Source organism: Lissotriton vulgaris, chromosome 12 (genome assembly GCF_964263255.1).
Source record: "Lissotriton vulgaris chromosome 12, aLisVul1.2, whole genome shotgun sequence".
NCBI classification, from domain to species: Eukaryota; Metazoa; Chordata; class Amphibia; order Caudata; family Salamandridae; genus Lissotriton; species Lissotriton vulgaris.
The window spans coordinates 74,779,699-74,803,876 of record NC_141700.1 but is presented as its reverse complement, the minus strand read 5'-3'; the positions used below and the strand labels follow the sequence as shown (position 1 = coordinate 74,803,876).

Sequence of the window (24,178 nt, the reverse complement as noted above, 5' to 3'; positions counted from 1 at the left end):
GTCACAAATTGCTGCTGAGGGTGAAAGTGCTCGTGCACTGTGACGTGGCGCGTGGGCGAGAGGAGGCGGCGACGATGGGCCATATTAGGGTCAGGCAAGACGTCAATACTGTATGCTATTCAATATCGACAGTTGAGTGGAGACTTTACATGAAAGGACGGCGTGCCTGACCTGTAACGTAACTGGAGCTTCAGTTGTGTAGTCAGCCAATGGGAGGAGCCTTCGAAAATGGATTGCAACCTCCACTGCTGAAAGAAGTGAAATGCAATAGCCATCTTTAGGTAAGGCGGGTTTACTATTATTTTCCTCAGGTACCAAGTTTAGTTTTTAGTTTGCTTATGTATGACATTTTCACGGTTTTAGCGTGCGTATGTGTGACATTTCAAGCCTTAACGTGTAACACTTTGAGTGACACTTTATCTGAAGTGAAATAAAGCAGTACTTCCCTTTGCATCTCCTTCACTTCACCACCCCAAACGCACAACTCACCCATTCACCTGCCAACGCTGCATTTTCTTTTACTTTCGCCTTGACAGTATTTTGAATGCTGTGAACCTCTTCCAGATTTTTTTTGTTGTTGCAAATTTTATATAGCGCGAATTCGACCCAAAGGTATTGGAGCACTTTACATGAGCACCAGTTAAATGACACAAGAACACATTAGGCACGAGGAGATTGAGTGATTTACCTAGAATCACAGTATGTTGAGCCAATGCAGACTTCTACCTGGTTTCCCAGCGTCGGCCACTCTGACCGTTACGCCGTACCCTTTGCTTAGTGAGCACATCCAGCCACTGCATGAGTTTTAGGGATACGCACTTCCTCGTACAGCCAGGTGCAGCCGACAAGATAAACAAGCATTTGCAATGCAATAGGTCTCGCATTTACACGGGCTTAAGATATTGGCATTGTAAATGACAATGGCTTTTTTATTTATGTTTTAAAAACCAAAACATAAAAAAAGGCATTGTCATTTACAATGCCAATAGCTCAAACTCGCGTAAATGCGAGACCTATTGCATTGCAAATGCATGTTTTAGATGATATGCTTTCAATAAAAAGAAAGAACCTTGGCACTAACCTGTCCAGGCCAGACCTACTGCTTTGGCAATGCTTGTTCAATGCATGGGTGGCACCTAGGCTAAATTCCAAAATTCAAAATTCTATTTTGCCTGGCTCTCTAAAAATGTTGCAGCTTTTTCTTTCGTTATTTTTTTATGTACAAATGTATAGCAAACTCGACCCGAAGGTACGAGAGCACTCTACAGGAGCACGAGCACCAGTTACATTGCACAAGGACATATTCATCTAATTTTATATTTAGCAAGGGAAGATTAATAAGAGATTGCGCAAAAGCACAGGCTGTTGAGCCTAGGTTCCGCAGCGCCAAGGTCGGAAGCTCTGGTCGTTACGCCACATTTTCTACCAAACGTTTTAACATTGCTAAACTTCTCATGTTTCTTTTACACCTTAAATGCCAAGGCCCGCCAAAACAAAACGTGAAAATGTCTCTGAAGCAGATGTGGTGCCTTGAGGCCTTAGAAGAGACGCATGGGGCGCTAGTGTCTTGGCGAAGAATATATTTGGATTTGCAATGGAGCTTTAGGGGTGGCTGAAAATGAATTAACTTGTGTTGGTAGGCTGCATCCAGCATAGAAGGCCATGAGCGGCCTCGTGCGGTTTTTAATTTCACTCTGACGCTCAGAATGTGTCACTTCTAAAGGAAGGGTTCTAATCTTCCAGTCCAGGCCACGTTTCAGCTTCCACTCCGAAACTTTAAAACCCGTGGCAATAAATGGCCCACTTTAAAGAAGAATGCCACTGAACCATGTCATAAAAGAATGGGTTTAAAGTGATATAAAAGCACCATAAAGTCTGACAGAAGCCTCTTTAAAACACAGGTCAGGCGTTAGGCCTTACAAATGCGCTTTGCCTGTGACTGCCTCTGCTCAGGCCCAAAGCCTTAACTTGTTTCTACTTGCCCTGTCAGATGAGCATTTGTCTGCCTCTGATAGAGCCCTGCTGTGCGTTTAATGGCCCTGACCTGTCGAGTTTGACATGTGTCTATCATTGCGTCTGCCCTGCAGCTGCAGCCCTTTCAGAAGCCGCAGTCTATCTCCTAATGTTTGTGCAAGCCCCAGCTCCCTGGTCTGACCCCAAAAATATGCATTTGTCTGGGATATGTCTGCAACATGTATAGTTGTTGAAACAGCGCCACTCTCCGAGGCCTAGGTATGTCAAATCTGCATGATCTAATAGTTTTATAAGCAGTTTTAATTTATACAGATTGTTTTCATTTGTAATGCTCAGCTGATCCACCAGGAGTCAAACCAGTGACCCCCAGGTCAAACCTGCAGGCAGCAAAAGGCCGGTCACGCTGCCTGAGCAAGGGGTCCCTCTGCTGGGCAAGGCCAGAGCAGCTCGTGCAGTCTGAGAAGTAGGTTTGCAATGTGAAGGCTAAGCCTGTAAATGTTTGTAAGCACAAGGATAGCTCTGCTGTGTAACAAGTGCATATGTACAATTTAAGGTTCTTAAATGGAACCCCTACCACAATCTTCACTATTCTTGGGTGCACATCCCTAATGCCCAATCCTACACCTATACGTGTTGTATTGTATGCGCTATTAGTCAGTCTCCTATACATCCATTCTGTTCAATCCAATGTGATGAAAAGATTACATTTGTCGCCTTTCATCAGCTCAAATGACTATACTTTCAACTGCGTGATATGGGGAAGCCGCAGAGTGAGGTCAACAGCCAGCACTTTTACAATCATAAAATATTTTAGGGCATATAACACCCGCTGCATATCACACCACCTCCCCAACTCTGACAAAAATAGTTTTGGAACATGTAAATATAAAAAAGTACTACCATCTGTTGTAATAACTGCCCCCTCCCGCCGTAGTTTCCTCCCCTTGGCAATGCGAGATCTCCCTGGTTAGGTTACTGGATTGTAAATAGAAGCCTCTGCCCCGCCGGAGGTTATGCCATGTGCTTGCTCACTTAGCTCCTATGCACATGTCCCCTTGCCACGGTTCCTGCCCGGTTAAAGGGGAATGAAAATGATGAACATATGTGAACTGAGGGCAGCATTATATGCGTCCTAAAGATGTGTGAGATCTAAGCTATGCTATTTGGCGTCTGTATTTTCAAACCAACCTTTGCAACTTGTAACTTGCAAAATGCTGCTCTGTTGTGAAGTCAATGCAGAGTACAGCCCTCCTTAGAGACCTTTGCTTGAGAGAACAAGTAATAGTGGTTTATTGTAATGTTGTATTTATTGGAATGTTATTTTATCTTAGCAAGTTTTGACAGGCCGTTTAATTAGAACTGCGTGAAAGAGAATAGCCCGAAAACGGAAGGAATCCCTTTTTAAGCTGCTGGTGAATTAACAGCTACCAGGAAGCACACCACCCATAGTGCCCCTATATCACCCACAACACATGTGCAGTAGAAATAATAGAAAGACAAGACGTGCGCAAAAACGAAACCTGCGGTGGGGCGGGACTTCCGTCTTCGGAAGCCCGCGCCCACAGAGTGCCTGGACAGAAAAGAGCCCCGCGGAGACTGCAGAGTCCGGCGATGCGGTGAGTGGGGTTAGTTTGGGGGCGGGGGGGGCGTCTCTGTATGTGCGCGTGTGGGGTGGTGGGGTGGGCGTCTCTGTATGTGCGCGTGTGTGTGGGCGGGGGGGATTGTCTGTGTGTGCTCGTGTGGGCGGGGGCGGGCTGGGGAGGTGTGGTGTGTGTGTGTATGTGTGCACTCGTGTGCGTGTCTCTGTGTGCGTGTCTCTGTGTGCGTGTCTCTGTGTGCGTGCGTGATCCATGGTGACTGAAGAGCCTGCCGGAATCGGAGCGCGCGACCTGATCCCATTCTGGCAGGCTGCGTGCGTGCGCGTGCCAGTCTGTTGTCCCAAACCTCGTTAGTCCTTGAAAGCCTGAATGATTGCAATAGGACTCCACTGCGACAATCGCTTTCGCGATTGCGTCGCAGTGCGAGCCCTAATAAAGGCGCCTGAGAAATACAATCAAGACAAAATTTCTCTGCCTGAACAATATATTGAAAGTGCTAAACGTCACTATTACAGGAATATATGTGCATGAAAATTGGCATACTGCAATACAGTACACAGGTGGGTTTGGGACAGAATTTATCACATTTATTCAATATATTACAAAGGATACAAATATTTGAAAATACATTTATGCTAAACACAAAATAACCCAAACGCAACCTAACAACTCACACTCACTATCATTCAAACAAACCAATGCATACCCATACATACACAGACGTCCTACAAACTAAGGGCTCACAACATTCTACATGCTAATATATACAAACATTTAAAGACCCCCTTTGATCCTAAACAGTTAATGACACCAGGGCCGGCTCTAGGCTCATGGTGGCCCTGTGCAGGGAGCGTAGGTGGGGGCCCCGGAAGAGGGGGTCCGGACGAACTTTGATAACCCCAGAAGTTGACTACACACAATACAAACTTAACGTCCAGAAAGCATTTTCATAATTAAAGCATCTCTTTAGAATACATGCTTTAGGAAGACCACCTTATTCATTTCTCCTTCCATCTTTAGGGGATTTCTTTCCTAGCATTTTTGCTTTTGGTTTAAATGAAGTATACATAGATAAATAAGTTGTCTCTAGCAACAGCAAGTGCACAGTATGCCATGTTATATGTATTTTTATATAGCTAGGGCAACTAGTAGCTGAAGGCAGGGTGTGTGAGAAAAGGCTTCTGGCCTATGTTTATATGCCAAATTTGAGGAAATAGTGAATTGTGATTGCTGGATTGTTAGCCGACCTATGCATGTGTTTGTTTCACTTGGCTGGACTGTTGGCCCCAAGCCCAACCCATTAATTTAATACCTGTCCCACTACCTTCCCACCATTGCACAGACACCATCAGATGAGTTTTCAGTGCTAAAGGCGGTATTAATTCAATAATACGTGGTTGATCCTATAATCAATAAAATTGTAGAGTGCTGCTAGGAAAGCATTTCGCCTTCATGCCTAAGAAAGACATTTCACAATTGCCGTTCTCCTTTTGTAGAGGTACTTTGCCACAAGAGACACCTTTGTTGTTAATTGAGGCACACCACTTTAAAAGTGAGACTGGCATTAAAGGCATATGATTATGACAACCGACGCGTTGACTTTATTTCCCCGTGTGATTTCAAAAGGTCGTACTTGGGCGGCGGGCCTCATGAGTCGGCCGGGCCGCGGCGGGCCTGCCATGCCATGACGCGAAATTGGGCAAAACAGTGCTGAGGGGTTGTACAAACGGCTGGCGGTTGCGCTATGGTCGGGTGTGCCTGTTAACTGTAACCCTATTTCTAAGAAGGCAAGGAGATGAACTTTTCAAAGGCAGAGATGGTAGGATTTGGTCGAACAACATTATGCTAGGTCGTTGCCAACTGTTGAACCTGCTCGTACTATACGGAAATGAAGGGATGCATTTTCCCTTTTGATGCTGGTTTAGGAATTATAGTATATTTAAGTAGTATGCCGACTGACAAGGGGTAGCGCAGGTTGGTGGTTGGAGGTGGCGTTTTAACATGAAGGGGTCTCATTTTCTCAATAACTTACGCCACTAAACTAAATCTAGTATGTCATAAAATGCCAAACATGATATGAACATCCTGCGCTCTCTAAAAGATATGTCCCTTAAAGGCACTTCAACAAATGCAGTGGTTCTAACTTAGGTTCCAACTCTAGCAGCACAGCCACGTATACTGAACGAGTCAAATGAATCAAATTTCACCATTCTGCACCCAAGTTAATCATCTTTTTTTTCTCCTTTTTATCCGTTCATTTCAATTCTTTTTACTCATTCACGTCGAAGATGGTCACAAAGGCACAGGCAAAGAGATGTTTTTCCTCATATCATGACTTTATTAAAAATTCAAAACGTGCCCAATGCATTTCGGGAGGGTCCCTTCGTCAGGGGCATCTACAATACATAGCTGCCAAGGTTTCAGATTTCTATGTGTGACATTTTCATAATTTAGGTGGAATTATGAGTGACATTTCAACAACTATGAGTGACACTTTTTTGCGAGCAAAATCAAGCAACGAAGACAATAGAAACATATCATAATAATTACACCCATTTGAACAAAGTGACTGCGCCAGGAAAGGCATATTTTCACAGCATAGGAAGTCAGTGCAACGGACGGAGTTCATGACTTACACCATCACCTCCAAGTTTTCAGATTGGTTGTGTATGACATTTCCATTGTTTCAATGCACTTTTGAGTGGCATTGAACTGCAAATGAGTGAAACTGACAGTGATATTGAAAAAGCTAAAATACAAGATTCTTCAAACTATTGAGAAGTGAGAAGGTTTAAAAAATACTTGACACTAATGCAAAACTCCTGAAAACCGCTTTCTGAGTTGATTAAATAAAAACAGTTGAGGTACCATTGTTCATCTTAAGTAAGTAACTCTGCTGTATCAGCCAGTATAGACAAAGCTGAAGGAGACGTGTTTTGCATAAGTTGCACTCACTGTCCATTTAGGCTTGCTGCCATAATTATTTTTGATCCTAACAAAAATCATGAGTTTAACCCAGCACACCCACGCACCCCCAACAGGCCCACAAATAGACTTAAATAATCACCCCATATATTTACTAACCTGCTGTCTCGAGACTGGCAGCGGATGGCAGCGGAACAGCAACAGAAGGGAAAGCTGCAACCTGTAACATCCATGTCTCAGGGGTAAACCGTAAAATCACCATGGTCTCAGCTGTCTGCTGTACCAGTGGGCGCTAACAATACCAAGTGACACAAGGGCAGTAGTTTCGGCTTCATTGAAGCTCTGGGCCGGCCCGCCCATCCAGCGCCCATTAATCCACTGACACTGACTCCCTCACTGACCGGACACTCCCGGAATCCCCCCCCCCCCCACGCCACACCATGTCTTGGGAACAGGCTTCATCTCTGTGTAGTTCTGCGGTCAAAAGGGATGAGCAGCAGCCTAATAAACATATGCTAAATCAGATCACCGCTGATGGCGTATAATCTAAACACCCGCGCTTTCACTCTGCTATTCATGCATGAAAAGGCTTGTTAACAGTGTAGGCCTAGGAAATCAGCTACTTTACTGAAATGAGAACGAGCCGACAGCAATTGGCAGATGCAAGCTATACGAAAGTGACACCGTCGTGGACTTTCACTTACTTATAGAGTGACAACCCGACTGCTGGTCACTTACTGCACTACTGCAACGCCACGATGTGCACCACTCTGCCTCTGTCTTCATGATCCAGGCAGCTTCTGGACACACTCGAGTCAACACCTCGGCCCCGAGCCCCCGGCCCCGGCGCGGCCACGGCGCTCGCAGTCCTGGCCAGAGATGAGTACTCTGCGTGCGCCGCAGATCACCTTGGCTTCCGGCGTCTGTCTGTGCCAGCCGGGTGATGACAGTCAACTCAGCCTGGTCATTAATCATTTTAAGTAACACCCCGGAGCCCCTGCTGCCCAATCAGGAGGTCGGTGGTGCGCAGCGGAGCCAGAGAGGAGGCCAGGGAAGTTAAAGGGGGGTGACAGAGCTTGCGGGCTGTGGAAGTCAGTATTAAAAAGTGAAACTAAAAGCCGCCGGGGTTGGAGGCCGCCAAATCCTGCCAGGGGCCGCCAGTGCAACGAATATGTGTATGATTCGAACCTCGTCGTGGCGGCCCCTGGGGTTTGGCGGCCCTGTGCAGGTGCACACTTTGCACATGCCTAGGGCCGGCCCTGATGACACTGTATGAGTCCACAGAGATCAAATAAGTGGGAAAAATAATCTGTTCAATGTTATTCCATAATTGAAGAAACGTAGTTGACACAAGTCATCAAATGAAAGAATCAAATTCTTCTTGACATGAAAAGGTGAACCAAGTAAAGGTAAGACTTCCAGCGCCGATGCGCGTTTCGGTGTGTGACCCCAATGTGGGTCTCACCTTCTTCAGGGCGCAATGTAACAAGACAAGCACAAAAGGAAGCGCCTGGGTTCCAGCCAAGGGCGAACTAAGTCCACCAATAAATCTGAAGGGATGAATAAATATGAATCAAAACCGATGTCAAGGGAAACATCGAGGCCCTGGGTCCCGAATATAGAATGCTTGATTGAGCAAGGGAAACCACTGGGCCCAGTGAGACAGATACAGAACAACGGGAAATCCCAGGACCTGGCCTGGGCCCCTCCTCCGTCCCGGGGACACAAATGTCTGTTTTACACCAATGAGATTGACTTTGGATATAAATTCTCGAGTGGGGTCTACAAATCCACCCAAACCGAAGCCATAAAAACGTCAGCCATTCCTCACAATCCCTCCGAGGTCCGCAGTTTTATGGGGGTGGCCAACTACTGCAGCAGGTTTTTTCCAAACCTGCTCACAAACATGAGAGCGCAACCCTTCAAACAAAAGTGACAGGGTTAAGATACCTAACAACAGAAGAAAGTTCCTCTTGTGTATCCTTTCTGTGTTTGTCTATTGATCATTACCTCACTGGGACGTACAATCAACACTCTATCCTTTCACCAACCACACTGTGAGACCTGTTTATTGAAATGATATCTGTCCTTTTATTAAAAATTGTGATACAAATAATCTCATCTGCAGTATAAAATCTCATAAAACCATTTCAAACTATGTTACAATATATTTAATCGAAAAAGGGTTCAGTATAGGGTCCATCAGTATTGCAAATAGAACAACCAATTATATTTTTGCTGTATTTCTGGCGTATTTTCCTATATTATCACATTACTCATAGCTATACCTGCAATTCTTATTTTATATATGTAATGAGATAAAAAAATATTTTATCCAATAAATTCAACACATGTAAATACCTTACTGAGATTTAGAAAACAATGTGACAAATATGTCTAAAAATGATCACATTTCGACGTGGCATTTTGGTGGTACACAGTTGTTCAACCCCACCTTCTTCAGGACAAAATATTAAAATCTGTGATGTTCTCTATATAAACAGAAACATATTTTGAGTGCAAGAATGAATTAGAATCAGTTATATTTACAAAAAAACAAGCTCAGTTGCATCCATACTATTATCATATCCCTTATCCTTCCAATACACTCTTAACATTTAATTTTTTTCATACTCATATCAGATTAACTAAGTCCATCAAATCTTAAAGAAAAAGTAGTAAAATAATCCAAATGAACTTTGTCCCTAAAATCTTGAAGGTAAAGCAATGGATTTATAGTTCACATGATAAGATCTGTTTGTGTTTGCCTCTTCAATTTACTATATTTTATCTGAAAGTTGATGCTGTTGGGCAATGCTGTCTCAATCAGATGCTTTCATAGAGCGGACCCGACGTTTTATCTGCCATTGGATTTTGCTTCACCTATATGGCTCATCAAGAAGGCTTTACAGTCTTGCCTATTCTTTTTCTTCATTCACTTACTGTCGATTTCTCTACAGATGCCAGATTCTCGCCCCAGGTTTCGGAACCAACAGAGAGGACATTACCAGGATCTGGATCAACCTCAGAAATATGTTCAACCCAGGAGTCAACAATATTGGAGAAACTAAATAACATACAGATCTTCTATTTATCTACAGAGGATATTGACCCTACAACAGAGACTCTTCTCACCAAAGGCCTCTCTTTCGTTCCGTCCAGTACCATCAATAGATTTGAACTTGGACCTGTTTGCTTTCTTTTGTAGAATCAGATAAAAACAATCTTTATGACTCGTAAAACCTATCGGAATTTAACAACTTAGGGCTCAAACACCAACACTTAGATCAGCTAGGACCAGAAGTAGAGATTTTTGAAAATGCTGTTATCTCTAAAAAACAACAAGCCACGAGATTTGTTCCCAGACCTCCATATAACATGTCCAAGGAGGAAAACTCAGCCCTCAAACACCTTAAGCAAAATGGCAATATCACTGTAAAACCACCCTGTGATAAAGGAGGGGGCATTGTTGTCTTTAACACTTCACAATATATAAATAAAATAGGAGAAATGTTGGGATCCCCACAACATTGCAAAAAGATCAAAGGTGACCCAGAAGTCAAACTGAAAATAAATATTCTCAGTCTGGTAGAACAGGCTAACTCTGAAGGGGTGCTCTGTAACAAGGTGGCTGTGTTCCTCACTCCTTCCCATAGCCGTATACCTATATTATATGGAGTGCCCAAGACACATAAAGACCCACGCAACCCACCGCTAAGACCTATAGTTCAACCATAGGTGCAGCTACTGAACTACTTTCTAAATACATTGATGTTTTCTTGAAACCTATTGTACACAAACTTCAGTCCTATCTAAAAGATACAGACCTCTTCATCTCCAAAATAGAGGGTCTTCCTTTCAATGACTGTTGATTTTCTGGTAACTATGGATCTGGAGGCCCTTTATACAAATATCGATAGGGCGTTAGGGCTCGGTTGGGTGGGGGTTGACAGACGATCACGAGGGAAAATAAAATAATTAGTATTCCCTCGTTGTGGTCTGCCGAAACCCCCCTCCACCCCACCACCACCACCATGATTAACGCTCCTACCTGCACAGGCTGCGGTTGAGGTAAAGACTCCTCTGCTATTCGTAAAAAAACGCGAGGTGTTCGGGATTTTTTTCACTTAACACCCACAACAAGGGTCTGAATAAACACACACTCCATGGGAAAATGTGCTATAAGGATGCTGGCTGATTGGTTTTTAGATCAAGGTGATTTATCTACCTGAGCAGCTTCAATTAGCCTTAGTAACTATTGCATTTACCTCTATACTTGGACCCTAATAGGTGGTTATTTTTCTATATATATAATAATAATAGTTACATTTGTAAAGCGCCTGGTTACACTGAGGCCAGTGTGTCCCCGCGCTAAGGGAGCAGCTAAAAGAACCAGCAACAACCGGAGCTAAACACAGAACAAATTAAGCCGCAGGAAACAGATGAGTCTTCAGACCTTTCTGAAAGACAGATTTAGAGCACTCCAGCCGGAGAGCCTGAGGGAGCATGTTCCACAGCTGGGCCGCCAGGTATCGAAACGAGTGGCCACCCATTCTGGCTCTCTTAATTTTGGGAACATGCACCTTACCTTTCCCGCAGGACTTTAATAGTCTAGTCGGTACATAGGGAGTTAGAAAATCATGCAGATACAAGGGCCCCTTTCTTTGTAAAATCCGGTGACTCACACACATGGCCTTAAATTTTACTCTCTCCCTAATGGGAAGCCAATGTAGAGAGGCCAACGCACTTGTGGCTGAGGCTCTCTTCGGGAGCATGAGAACCAGTCTTGCTGCTGCATTCTGGATGCACTGCAAATGCTGCAAACATTTAGCAGTTGCACCCAGATACAGGAGATTGCCATAATCCCGGCAAGAGGTCACCAAAGCGTGTACCAAGATTTTTCAAGATGCAGTGGGTAGGGCGTCAAGGGTTTTCCGTAATCCCCTCAGGATGCCAAAACAGGTGCCTGCCACCCGCCTGGTATGGTACTCAAAAGACAACTTGTTGTCCACTCAAACCCCAAGGTTCTTCGCTTGCTCGCAAGGTGTAGGAGTAAGGCCCAAGGACTGGGGCCACCATGCCGATGACCATACTGATGGAGCCTTCCCTATCACCAACACCTCGGTCTTGCTGCCATTCAACTTTAGGCAGTTATTTGCCATCCACACAGCCAGTTCTTTAGGCAGGACACAAATTCGGAGGCAGCTCCGGCCCAGGCTTGGGTCAGAGAGACCACCAGCTGGGTTTCATCAGCATAGGACAAGGCATTGATCCCAAATTTTTCAGAGATTTTAGCCAGGGGGGCGACATAAAGATTGAACAATGTCGGGCTCAAGATGGAGCCCTGAGGCACCCCCTGAGTCAGCTTGATGTTCCTAGAGTAATAGGTACCCTGCATGACTTGAAAGCTACGCTCAGATTAAAAGGATTCCATCCACTTTAGTGCTCCACCCCCTCTCTCTAGGTCCTGGAGCAGGGTATGGTGGGCAACAGTGTCGAAAGCGGCACTTACGTCTAAAAGAATTAAGGCCGCTGTCTGTCCTTCGTCCACATACTTCCGGATGGTCTCGGTAGAGTACAACAGGGCAGATTCAGTGGAATGAGAAGCCCGGAAGCCAGACTGGGAAGGATGGAGAAGGTTGTTGTTACAGATATGTGCTGTAAGTTGAATATTCACAATCTTCTCCGCAACCTTAGCAAAATACGGAAGCAGGGAAATGGGGCACAAGTTGTCAAGCTGGTCAGCGCTGATGTGAGGTTTCTTTTGTAAAGGAAGCACCACTGCCTCCTTCCATGTTTCCGTACCACTCCTGAGGTAAAAGACAGCTCTAAAAGATATTTTATAAAAGGCTTGAGTGTGTCAATACTTCCTCCAAGCACCCTAGGGGTAGCTCAGTCCCTAGGTGAGCTAGTGCTAGTGGCAATCTTTTTAAGAGTGTCCTGGGGGGGGCACGATAAATTCATGAAGACCCTGTATTTCCGAAACCTCCACAGATTTCCTCTCCACTCCCTTGCCATCGCGAGCAGAGTCAGGAAAGGAGGAGTAAATCTTCTCGACCTTTGCTGCAATGTACTCAACAACTCGATTGCATGATTCCTCAGACCCAACAATAGGCACTGCAATGGATGCCAAAGAGAATATTTCTTTAAAGACCTTAAACAGCTCTTTGGTAGAATTCTCAGCTGTTTGGATCCTTTCATTAAAATAGGCTGTCTTCGCCTTTCTAATAGTTCTTGAGGCTAATTTTATATTCCACTTCCAAGTGGACTGAGAAATCTTCCCTCCAACGCCTTTCTAGGTGTTTATAAGCAGATTTAGCGGTTCGTAGCTCTTCACCAAACCAGGGAGCTGATTTATGTCTGTTAGTGGACATTTGTTTTGACCAAGGTGCCGTGCAATCAAGAGCAGCATTAATGCATCTCTCAAGGGCTTTACAAGTCACATTTACATCCCGGCCAGAGGGCGGTCCGTCCCTTAAAAAGGGCAGATTAAAAGCCCCCTGAGAGAAGCCAGCCCACTTCCTTCATTTTATACAGGACTTAGCTTTCTCCTGTATTTTAGGCAAGGGCAGCATTATCCTAAACGTGATCAGAAAATGATCTGACCACAGCACCGGAAGCGGAGACTCCAGTTCCAGTGCATCCCAGTTGGCAAAAATAGGGTCAAGTAGATAACCCAACTTATGAGTAGGGAGTTCAGACTTTAGGAATAATTGTAGCATTTCTAATTCCTGGCGCAGCTCTTGTGCCCCAGAGTTGAGTGCTTCATCAAAATGCAAGTTTATGTCACCCAGCACCAATAACTTTTCATACCGTAGGGCAGGTTGAATGAGGTAGTCAATAAGGCTGGGTGAGAACCTCAAATGGTCCCGGCGTCTATAAATCAGTAGCCCTTTAATGACATAATTAGTGGCTGTTCTGATAGTGAAAGGCCTGCCTCACTGTCAGCTATGTCAACAGGTACAAGAAAGCACTGAATATCATGTTTGTAAATGATTGCAGTGCCCCCTCTTCTACCAGACAGTCTATCCACTCTCATAATCCCATACCCACTAGGGAGTGCCTCCAACATTTCAAGCGCAGAGTCAGTATCCAGCCATGTCTCGGTAAGAAATAGGACATCTGTTTGACCTTCAGACAATTTGTCACATATCTCAATTCTGTGCTTCCTCAAAGATCTACAGTTAATTAGGGATAACCTGAGTGAGGGGCCTCCCTCCCTAACCTCTACTCGTTCATCTGTCCTAAACGAGCAGTAACTACATTGCCAACTCTTACCCTCAGTGTTTATGCTTACATTTATCATCCATACTTGGACAAGGAGCACGAAGCATCCGAGGGCTGTAGTGGCATCTCAGATCAAGTCCAACAAGGGTTCTGGCCCCTAGCCCCAGTCGGCCGCGAACAGGCGCAGACGGGCTTGCCTTTGGCGCGCCGGTGGCGTGCCCGCTGCTCAGCCGCAGAGGCATGTTGAATTTAAATGTGAGCCCTCCCAGCAACTAGACCGCTGGCCAGCACCAGCCGGAAGTACCTGTCTCTGTCTCCCCTGCCCTCGCCCTCCGCGCAACGGTGAAACACTGCGTCGGACCGAGGCAGGGAGACCCATTATCGAGCACAGGTAGGCGTCAGACTTACACTAAAGCTCCTCACACGTAAAGGTTAAAAACAAATACAGTGCCCAGCAAGTTAAAAAAAGATTACATTTAAAAGGGAATTACTGTTTCCAAACTGCACCACAAGCGGACTCAGGAAAACTGCCACTGTTCTTCATCCGCAGCGCGGCCGCAGAGTCAGGCTGAATTTAAATGAGAGCCCTCCCAACAACTAGACCACTGACCGCACCAGCCGGAAGTACCTGTCTCTGTCTCCCCCACCCTCCGCGCAACGGTGAAACACCGCGTCGGACTGAGGCAGCGAGACCCGTTATGGAGCACAGGTAGGCGTCAGACTCACACTCAAGCTCCTCACACGCAAAGGTTCAAAACAAATACAGTGCCCAACAATTTAAAAAAAATTACATTTAAAAGGGAATTACTGTTTCCAAACTGCCTTACAAGCTGCCTCAGGGACACTGCCACTGTCCTCCTTCATCCGCAGTGCGGCCGCAGATGCAGGCTGAATTTAAATAAGAGCCCTCCCAACAACTAGACCGCTGCCTGCACCAGTCGGAAGTACCTGTCTCTGTCTCCCAAGCCCCCCGCGCAACGGTGAAACACCGGGTCGGACCGAGGCAGGTAGACCCGTTATGGAGCACAGGTAGGCGTCAGACTCACACTCAAGCCCCTCACACGTAAAGGTTAAAAACAAATACAGTGCCCAGCAAGTTAAAAAAAAGATTACATTTAAAAGGGAATGACTGTTTCCAAACTGCACCACAAGCGGACTCAGGGACACTGCCACTGTCCTTCATGACATATATATATATATCTGGGTCATCCTATATTCGTTTACTTATGTGGACCTTGTGAGGTTTCCATGCTTCACCCTTATTATTCACATCACTTTGGACTTCTTGAACCTTCAAACTTGATGCAGCTCTCCATTCCAATATGGTCCCTATGCTATTGTTGCTTTTAGACCGGGTGAGGTGTACCTTCGGACTCCTCCCTCCCTCAGCATGCCGGGATATTTAGGACCCTGCCACCCACCATGCTGCCTGTTAGCGGCTCTCTATGTGGTTTATGGCGGCGGCCACACTCTTTAACTGTGGGCAACCTTGTGTATTTGACTCTCAAGCAAGCATTCACCGGTAAGGATCTTTCGCGCAGGTGTGCCTTATTGTTTCTCCTGGTCCCCCATTGGAGCCGTGAGCCCTTTGTCCCATCAGGTTAAAGCAATGAGGGACTCCCACCATCTTGCCCTGACCGATACTTCGTTTTCTGACGGATTCTGTTTACATCCGGTTTAGGCTGACGTGAACCTGGCTCTTATATTTACTTCATTGCATTGGTGCGAGTCATGTACCTTTCGGTCCCCTCCCTTTAGAGCCGGTTGCTCTTTATTTTATCAGAAATATGTGAAGGGTTATCCTTAACGGACCCCATTCCATTTTTAGACAAATTAACCCTACATCTGGCTGAGGGTGATGGCAACCCGAATAGTATATTTACTTCATTCTTTTGTTGGGCTGTCGACCCTAACCCCTTTACCAGTGAATCTTTAAGACTTCTATATACCACTTTTTTTGTGGTTTTTAAATATGCCTTTTCCCAATCTTTGCAGAAGGTCCTTTATGGCATCAGGGTTCGATTTACCTTACTAACAATTTGACGTCTACATGTAAAAGAATTGACGGATGCCAAGCCGTGCTTTTCTCTTATTCTTTCACGCTTCTGTTTTCAAGCACGTGTTTTGTGATATTCTCAAGGTATTCTTTTGTCTTCTGAGACTTTATTTATCTTATTCAACCTCAAGGGTTCTTCTTGTACCCAACCCTGAGGGTTTGGTATAGAATACTCTATTCATTGTTGTACTCCTATTTCTACCAGGATATTCGCCAGACAAGGGAGACGGATCTGCTCTTTGGTCTATTTTTTTTTTTTTTAAATATATTTTTATTGCAGAATCAGGAATAAACACTTCCAACAAGCCAACCCATACACCAACGGTACCCAGCATACAGTGCGATAGTAACACAATACACAGCCGATTAGCCCACATCCCGGAGGCTGGGCGGCGCTTCAATGAGTCAGTTCACTGGAGGTACCTCGGTGCATGCCCCATTCGGGACACAGGTCAAGTGTAATACTTCGTTTCCGCTTTTATCCCAACACAACCAACCCACCCTCTCCATCAAATCTTAGGCCACTCCAATGTCATGTCACTAAATCATCACGACTACTTTCCTTGGCCATCCGGTTCCGGGAGGTTGCCGCTAGCCGGCAAACCACCCCCTCCCACGACTCCTTCTCGGTGCCCTCCCCCTCAACTGCTGCTAATGCGGGTTCCACCTTCCCTCTCCTGCTCCAGGGTGACAACTATCAGGAAGTCTCGACAAGCACGTAGTCACACGGAATCCCTGCCTATAACTGATCAGTTTCTTCGCCTTCAGTTAGGTAGTCCCTTAACGCCTGCACCACCAGCTCCCAGGACCGTGCCAGTTCCAAGCTCTTCTCATTACCAGTTCTAGTCGCCTGGCGCATTCGTAACACACTCTCACAGCTCGACCACTTCACCAGTTCATTCCTCCATCTCCGTACAGACGGCCCCTCTTTAGACTTCCAATGCCAAGTGATTTCACGCTGCGCCAGTACCAGTCCCAACCCAATGAATTTGCTCGTAACCTTGGTCTTTTTGGTATGCGGGAACCAAAGAAGCAGGCATGCGGCCATGTCAAAGTCCACCTCCCGATCCGTGACAGCATTCAAGAGGTCCCCCACCTCAAACCAGTAGTCCCCCAATTTCGGGCAACCCCACAGCATGTGGTCAAGATCCACCTCGGGCTCTAGACATCGCGGGCACACGGCATCAAGCACCTGGAAGTATCGACGTAACCTCTCCGGGGTCTTCTGCTCTTTGGTCTATCCCCTTTATTTATCTTTGAAGGTATTCCTGCCTTGCATCATTGAGCGGCATGCTAGGAGCCAGGTACCAGCTTTGTTTTAAGCAACATACCCCTATTTCTACGTATTGACACACGGCTTAGAAGGGATGTTCTATTCTTACACTCGGTGCACCTTAGATATTGCGACGCACAGAGGACCACTTTTAGTCACTGGACTTTTTGGGGTCTCTCTGAACGGATCTCTTCTCCCCTTAGTTAAAATATGGGGATATAAGATAATTACAGGTATTTCTGTGTTCTGTACAATACACCGACCTTTTTAAACTTTGTTCGAGGATTTGTCCTCTCACCACAGGAGCACATGTGTGTGTACATATACATAACCCCTTCGCTGCGCGCGTCGGCCAACGTCCGTCGCTAGCACTACCTCTGTAGTGCAGTGCACGTCCGTTGGCTGACGCAGCCCTACTCACTCAGTCAAACAGCCACGGAATTCACGCCGCGGTTAAGCAGATAAACTAAGTAGATTTATTTATAGACGGATTATCTCAATTTTAGAGACACCGGTGATGTACAGCCCCCCATTTGTTGCCTGTTAGAACTGGCTATTTCTGGTAGGCTAAGGCTGACGCCAAAGCCAGGCAGAAACCACCATTCTAGTCAGGGCAAGGAAGTCACACGCCAAGATAACCCCTGCTCACCCCCTTGGTAGCTTGGCACAAGCAGTAAGGCTAAACTCGGAGGCAATGTGTAAAGCATTTGCGCCAGCGCACAACAGCAACAACATACTAGGCACACCACAAAAGAGACTCCACACAAGGTTATTATAAAAATAACTTTTGTATTGTAAAAACACATCAGATAAAATCACACATATACATTGTGCCAACTGGCACGGGCAACATTCGTAAGGGATTATTTACAAGACAGGGCCACATGGGCCACTGTCCTATTCAGATATAGCACTTCTAGAATAAGAAATAATAAACATAAAATGGTAATCACAAAGATCACAACCAGTATCCACTGGTGACAGGAACCAGGACCTTACTAGGACCACCTGTACTAAAAAAAAGAAGAACCACCTAAGTATCACACAGCATTTAGGGGTCTAAGAAAGAATACCTTACTCATGATGCAATAAACCTACATTCAGAGGAGTAGAAAAGACAACCACCTAAGAATAACCACGTTTAGGGGTACACCAGAACACATTACCCATGATGCATGAACCACATTCAGAGGAGTAATAAAGAAGAACACATGATGCCATAAAATACATTCAGAGGTGTTAAGAATAGAGAACATGATGCAATAAAATACATTCAGGGGTGCAGCGCAGGAAGACACATGATGACTAAACATTCAGAGGTGCAGCGCATGGAAAGGAAGGCACATGATGCCTAAAAACATTCAGAGGTGCCAAAACAACACAATAGCGCAAAAACACACAGTAGGCAATTACTATTGAAAACATAGGAATCACATTGCGCATAACTTACATAAGCCACCACCTGTGGCAGTCCCTAGGCCAACTGGCCTTGTTGGGGCTCAGATGCCCTGAGTCTCAATGTCAGGGTGCGCTGCCATGCAGCGCCAGTCTCAGAGTACAAAAAGCCTAAACGTGGCAGCTGCCCACAAAGTGCTGGGCAGCTGGGGACAAACTGTGGCAGGGGCTCTGAAATAAAGGGGTGCCCCTTGAGCACAAACTGCGCCACATTGAGCCACACAGGCTCTGAAACTAACACTGCGCACGTTGGAGCCACACAGGCTCTGGCATAACACAAGAGCCTCACAGACTCTTAAACAACATATGGCCCCTCTGAGCCACACAGGCTCTGTACACAACTTAGGGCCGTTGGAGTCCCTCACGGGGGACTCGAGTCAAGAGAACGCCCTTCTGAGCCTCAACAGGCTCACTATACAACATGCGGGCACAAGCCTCTCACAGGGCTCCAAGTAATATGCCCCGCGATCGTCGGGGCGGCCCTCTGCCAAGCGGGGCCGCCCAAAGCGTCCTCGCTCCGTTGGAGTCCCTCACGGGGGACTCTGGCACAAATACTGCCCCCGGGTTGTGGGAGCCTCCACAGGCTCTGCGCGACGTTGGGGTGGCCCACTGCCATCTGGGGCCGCCCTTGAAGCCCTCGTGGCTTCTCCACATCGAGCGCCAGCTCGCGCTACTGCGGGGGGGGCGGACACCGACAATGTGTCCCGGCGCCCCTCCCCTGCTCTGCCCCACTCACCGGTCGGTCAGGCGCTCGCCGGTTCTCCTCTCCCCGGCGGGGGCAGGCACCGACAATGTGCCTCGCGCCCCCTCCGCTACCGCTCCGCTCCTCCAGGGCTCCCTCAGCAATGGGAGCCCTGCACCGACGCCACCAGCCGCCATCTCCTGGGCGCCTTCTTCCTGCAGCGTCCTCCTCCCCCGGCAGCTTCTCTCCTTCTTCCCACCTCCCAGGCTGCGAGGCGGGACTTCCGGCCGGCCGCGCTGTGATTGGCCGGCCGGCCAAGCACTTCCGGGGCGCCGCGGGCAGTGCGGTGGCCCGTCTCTAGCTCAGGCAGGCGGGGGCTGAGTTTCCCGAGGAGTGGGCTCCCTCGAGGAAAATAAAATTACGGCCAAGAGCGAGGTGGGCACTCGCAATTTAAATAAACATGCGGGCCACATACAGAAGCGCCTCCAGGCGCCAGGGGGCCAGGTGGAAGCACTCTTAAGCACTACCATCCAAATACAGCGCGTTCCAAGCGCTACAGCAATATGAAGCGCTGTTAAGCGCTAGAGACAACATCCAGCACTCCCCCAGCGCTACAAGGACCAAGAAGGTTTTAAAAATAAAGCGCTTCCAGGCGCCCTCAGCAGCAAAGTCCTCCAGGCACTTCCAGGCTGTAATAAGCCTTGGCAAAAGCAAGCAAAAGTCCCCAGCAGTCTGCAGCAGGGGACCACAGGCAAAGGGTCCCCCAGGGAAAGTCCATCAGGTGTCCAGGAGCTGGACAGGGCCCAGGGATTCCCCTGGGCCCCAGCAGCAGCATGCCCCTGGCAGATTCAAGTTGAAAACAAGAACATTTTGGAAGGGGACACAGCCCCTTCTTATACACAGAAAAGTCTTTGAAGTCCTTTGAAGCAGGCAGTCTGAAAACCAGCTGGAACTGGTTATAGGGAAGGCCCTTCAGTATCAGGGACAGAGGTGACAGTCGCCCAGCAGGAGGTGGAGCCAGCTTTGTAGTCAGGTAGGAACAGCCCTTCACTTATCAGGTGCCATCTCCTCCCACTTCCCTGGAAGCAGATGCTGCCTTTCATCCATGGGCTGACTTCAGACAACCTCCTGGGCTCTCTATCCCCTGTCATCCTCAAACCAGACAGTCAATCCACAAGCAGGCCCAGGCACTCTGGGCCAGGCTCACCAGCCAATCACACGCCAGCACCAACTTACAAAAATATGCCAACTTCCAAAAGTAGTACTTCTAGACTAGACACAGTCATGCCGCATATATCATTTTGCAGCATTCATTCTCGCGAGTTCATACATACCAAACTCGCCCCTGCACTCCCCACACATCAGGAACTACCATGGGCATACATATTCCCCATTCATTCCTATGGGAGGGCAGGTCACTCACCACTCATACACAGAGAGCTCAAGCACTTTACACTGTACCACAGTGAAAAAGTGCGCAGAGGCCTAAAATCACCAACACCAGGTTCCACAAACAGGCTAGGAAAAAGCAAAAAGTCTAGGGGTGAACCTTGCCCAATTTGTTGATCCTTTAAAGCGTCCCGAGTAAGCTGTGACCATATCTACAAGTCTCCACCGAAATGTTTGTTGGCACAGGTCCAATGAACAAGACACAATGACAATAATGCTTCAAATGTCACAATAATCAAGTGTAAAAAAGAAATTACTTGAAGGACATACGCATATAAAGGAACTGAATTTAGAAAGATATTGTGCTGCTATGTTTCTCCCATGTGCTAATTTATCAATACAATTTGTCTTTATTATTCGGTTTGTTCCATTTCTCTTGTTCATGTGGTTGGTTGCAGGTTTGAGTGTAGAGCACGGTTTGAATGAATGTGTGGAGTATTGGGGCATATTAATTTGAGTATTAGTGGGGCGTTTCTTTGATTGGTTGGGGCACCTTCCACCGATGAACTTTAATATTATTGTCATGTTAAGTATTGTGATGTGTATATATATATGTGTGTTTTTTATATGGTGACAGGCATAATAAATTATCTATATATTTTTTGATATTATAAAATCATGTTTGATATCTATTCAATAGTCCTGGCGCCTAGATACACACACATTATGACTCCGTGGATGATGAGGTAAGCATCCTCTAAATAGGGCGAGATACTCCGCCAAAGGGAAAAACATTGTTTCAGGCAGTTTGTTTTGATTCTTAGATACATATAGTTGTTTCCCCATAATCTCTGCCTATGCATCAACCCATGGGCCCCCTATTTTGATTTATCCAGGGGGTCAGAAACACTCCTGTGGTGGCAGGTTGGAAACGTTCAGTCAGCCAACACACCATGGGACTAGTAAAGTTTAAACGGGGCACTTTTAAGGTGCCCTCTAGATGCATGTCATAATAAATCTAGTACTGGCATCAGTACAGATTTATTAAGACAAGTTGTTTGAAAATAAACACCAGTATTTTTAGGGACACCATCAACTAGCTGGGTAACTTTTGATGACCAGTGCCCAGTACATGTCTTAAGATGACTTTTCTGAGCACTTGCAATATCTAGTAATAGCGCCAGACATAGCAGGGGCATATCTGCTCTTGCAGATATGTCCTCACATACACTGTTAAACAAGTGTGGGGAGTGCACTCCTATGGATTACCTAATCGTAGACCTATTTAAATAGTTTTTAACTATTATGCGTGCCCTGTGTGACTCATGTTAGCCTAACATGTGAACTACAGGGAAAGTGGCCAAATCCCGTGAGACGGTTTGAACTCACACAGGCATAGCTTGAGGGGTTAATACTGACAATTATACCACAAATTCACAGTTTAATTATAGTTTTCAAACAAATTTTTCATTCATGTCATTTTAATTTTCCTTCAAATTCAGTATGATGTGTTTTAAACAAAAGATTTTTAAAGCATAGCTTTTGTCAAACGAAACATTAGCTATACAAACAATAATAGTTCAAACAGTCATAGTTTATGACTCAAACATAAAACATGAAATTACACTGTGGCACCCTGCCTTAGGGCTCGAAGGTCTGTGTACCGGTGACTTACATAGTTCACATGCAATTCACTTTGGCATAGCACAGGGTGTGTGTGCCATGTCATGTTTTCAGAATGGTTTGCACCATTACAAGCAGCCTGCTATGGTAGTCTGCATGTAATTTCAGTGGATCCCTTAGGGTGGCGTAAGACATACTGCAGCCCTTTGGGACCCTCTTTAGTACCCATGCTCTGGGTACCAAGGGTACAGTGTACTAGGGACTTATAGGGTTGCTAAAGTACCTGCCAATGGCTTACAATTAGACCTTAACATATTTTAGGGGAAACAGCACTGAAGTCAGGTTAGCAGGCCTCAGTGCACTATCAGAGATGAAAGCCAGCATCTAGTAGTCAAAAATGGGGGAATACATCGGGGGACAACTGCAACAACATCCCTTCCAGTTTCCTACAATGTAGAACTTGGGCTTTCACATCTGATTTTATTGTGTGTTGCATTTGTATACTCTATTTTACAAAGTTTGCATTACGTTTCAGAATGTGTTGGTCCGTAACATATAAAATCAAATGGTTCTGAAATTAAACAAATATGCTTACATAACACTGAAAACCTAAGGAGATGATGGATGGAGCAATGAAACTTTTCAGACACTCACACCATGTCCAGGGGCGGTTCTCCATAAGGGCGTTTAGGCGTCGCCCCCTCACTATTTTGCTGCAGGCAGCTGTGAGCAGTGTTGATATATAAAAGTGAAAAGGGGTGTAATATATTAAAACATAACTTTAAAAAGTGTAGTGTTTACTTACACTTCACTCAGCCCGCCCGCGGCAGTCAGCAGTCTCAGCCGCAGGCTGGTTCCTTTCCACGGCACCTGTGTGTGAAGACACACGCCTTCCCAGATTAAGGGGGTGGGGTCACAAGCAGTCAGTAAATGCAGTTGGGTTGGTCGGTGCCTTTCCCTGACCAGCCCGACATGCGCAGGTTTCCGCACTCTCGCCTCTAGAATGAAGGAGCTGAGGGGGTCGAAGCCGCAGCCCCCCAGTCTCCTGATGAGCAGCGAGTTGTCCTGCCCTGGCCAATCCAGCTGCTTTAGCGTCTCTTTGCAACGAAGAAGAGCCTGTAATTGGGCAAGTCCAGGGAGCATATTTACCAATCACTGCACAGCTTTATTGTGAAGCTGTGCAGTGATTGGTCAATCTGCCCTCGCTCTCAGCCTCTCTCTCTCCTCCTCCCCTCTCTCTCCTCCTCCCCTCTTCATGCGTAGGTATACGCCATTACACAACAGGGAGCGTGGAGAGAGAGCCGAGAGGAGAGCTCCGGGCCTGACCTTGTGTCCTGGTGGCCCCTTCCTTGAGCCGATGCGAGGCCTCATCAGGATTCAGACGGATCAGATGGACTAGTGAGTAGAGACTGTTTTCAGTTGTTTATAGCGTAAACGCAGAGCGCATTACATGAGCACCAGTTACCACAGCATATTATTTGTCCTGGTAACTGGTGCTCATGGAAAGCGCTCAAAGTTTCTGCTATATAAAACTGAAAAACGAGTCTCTTTGATGTTACATCTAAGGCAGTGATGACGCGTTGTACAGTACAAACCATCACTGCCGTTGATCTAACGTCAAGAGACTTGTTTTTCAGTTTTACATAGTGTAAACTTGGGGCGCTTTACAACCCATTCAAAACACAAAGGAGCTAAGAGGGAAACATGGAAAGGGTCGCCCTCCACTCATAAGCTATATTTCAAAATAAAGACCCAATCCAAACGTGTGCTACTATAATAGTGACAAACAGGGGGGTATATATTGGAAACCTTCTCCCCACTACACTCTTATAAACTTTATAAGGAGGAAATGCACTTTTGCTCCGCTCAAAATAAAACACCTGTTCTCCCGGGCAACACCTCAGAACACCCACTCACAATGAGCCAACTTAAGGTTGGTCACATACGTCCACCACAAAAATTAGACATTCCTCATA

At 46.2% G+C, this 24,178-nt stretch overlaps 1 protein-coding gene and 1 pseudogene across 4 annotated transcripts in view; one reads left to right on the top strand and one right to left on the bottom strand.

The window, feature by feature from the left end:
• Positions 1 to 51: 51 nt before the first annotated feature.
• The window catches only part of JSRP1 (junctional sarcoplasmic reticulum protein 1), a 177,803-nt gene continuing 153,676 nt past the window's right edge, over positions 52 to 24,178 (top strand). The window contains exon 1 of one of the 4 annotated variants that reach the window (XM_086947197.1): positions 52 to 281. The gene's annotated coding sequence lies outside the window, so the exon portion shown is untranslated. The remainder of the gene's footprint in view (positions 282 to 24,178) is intronic. The other 3 variants (XM_086947200.1, XM_086947198.1, XM_086947199.1) reach the window with 3 other exon arrangements.
• On the bottom strand, positions 12,458 to 13,803 carry LOC147673350 (uncharacterized; annotated as a pseudogene).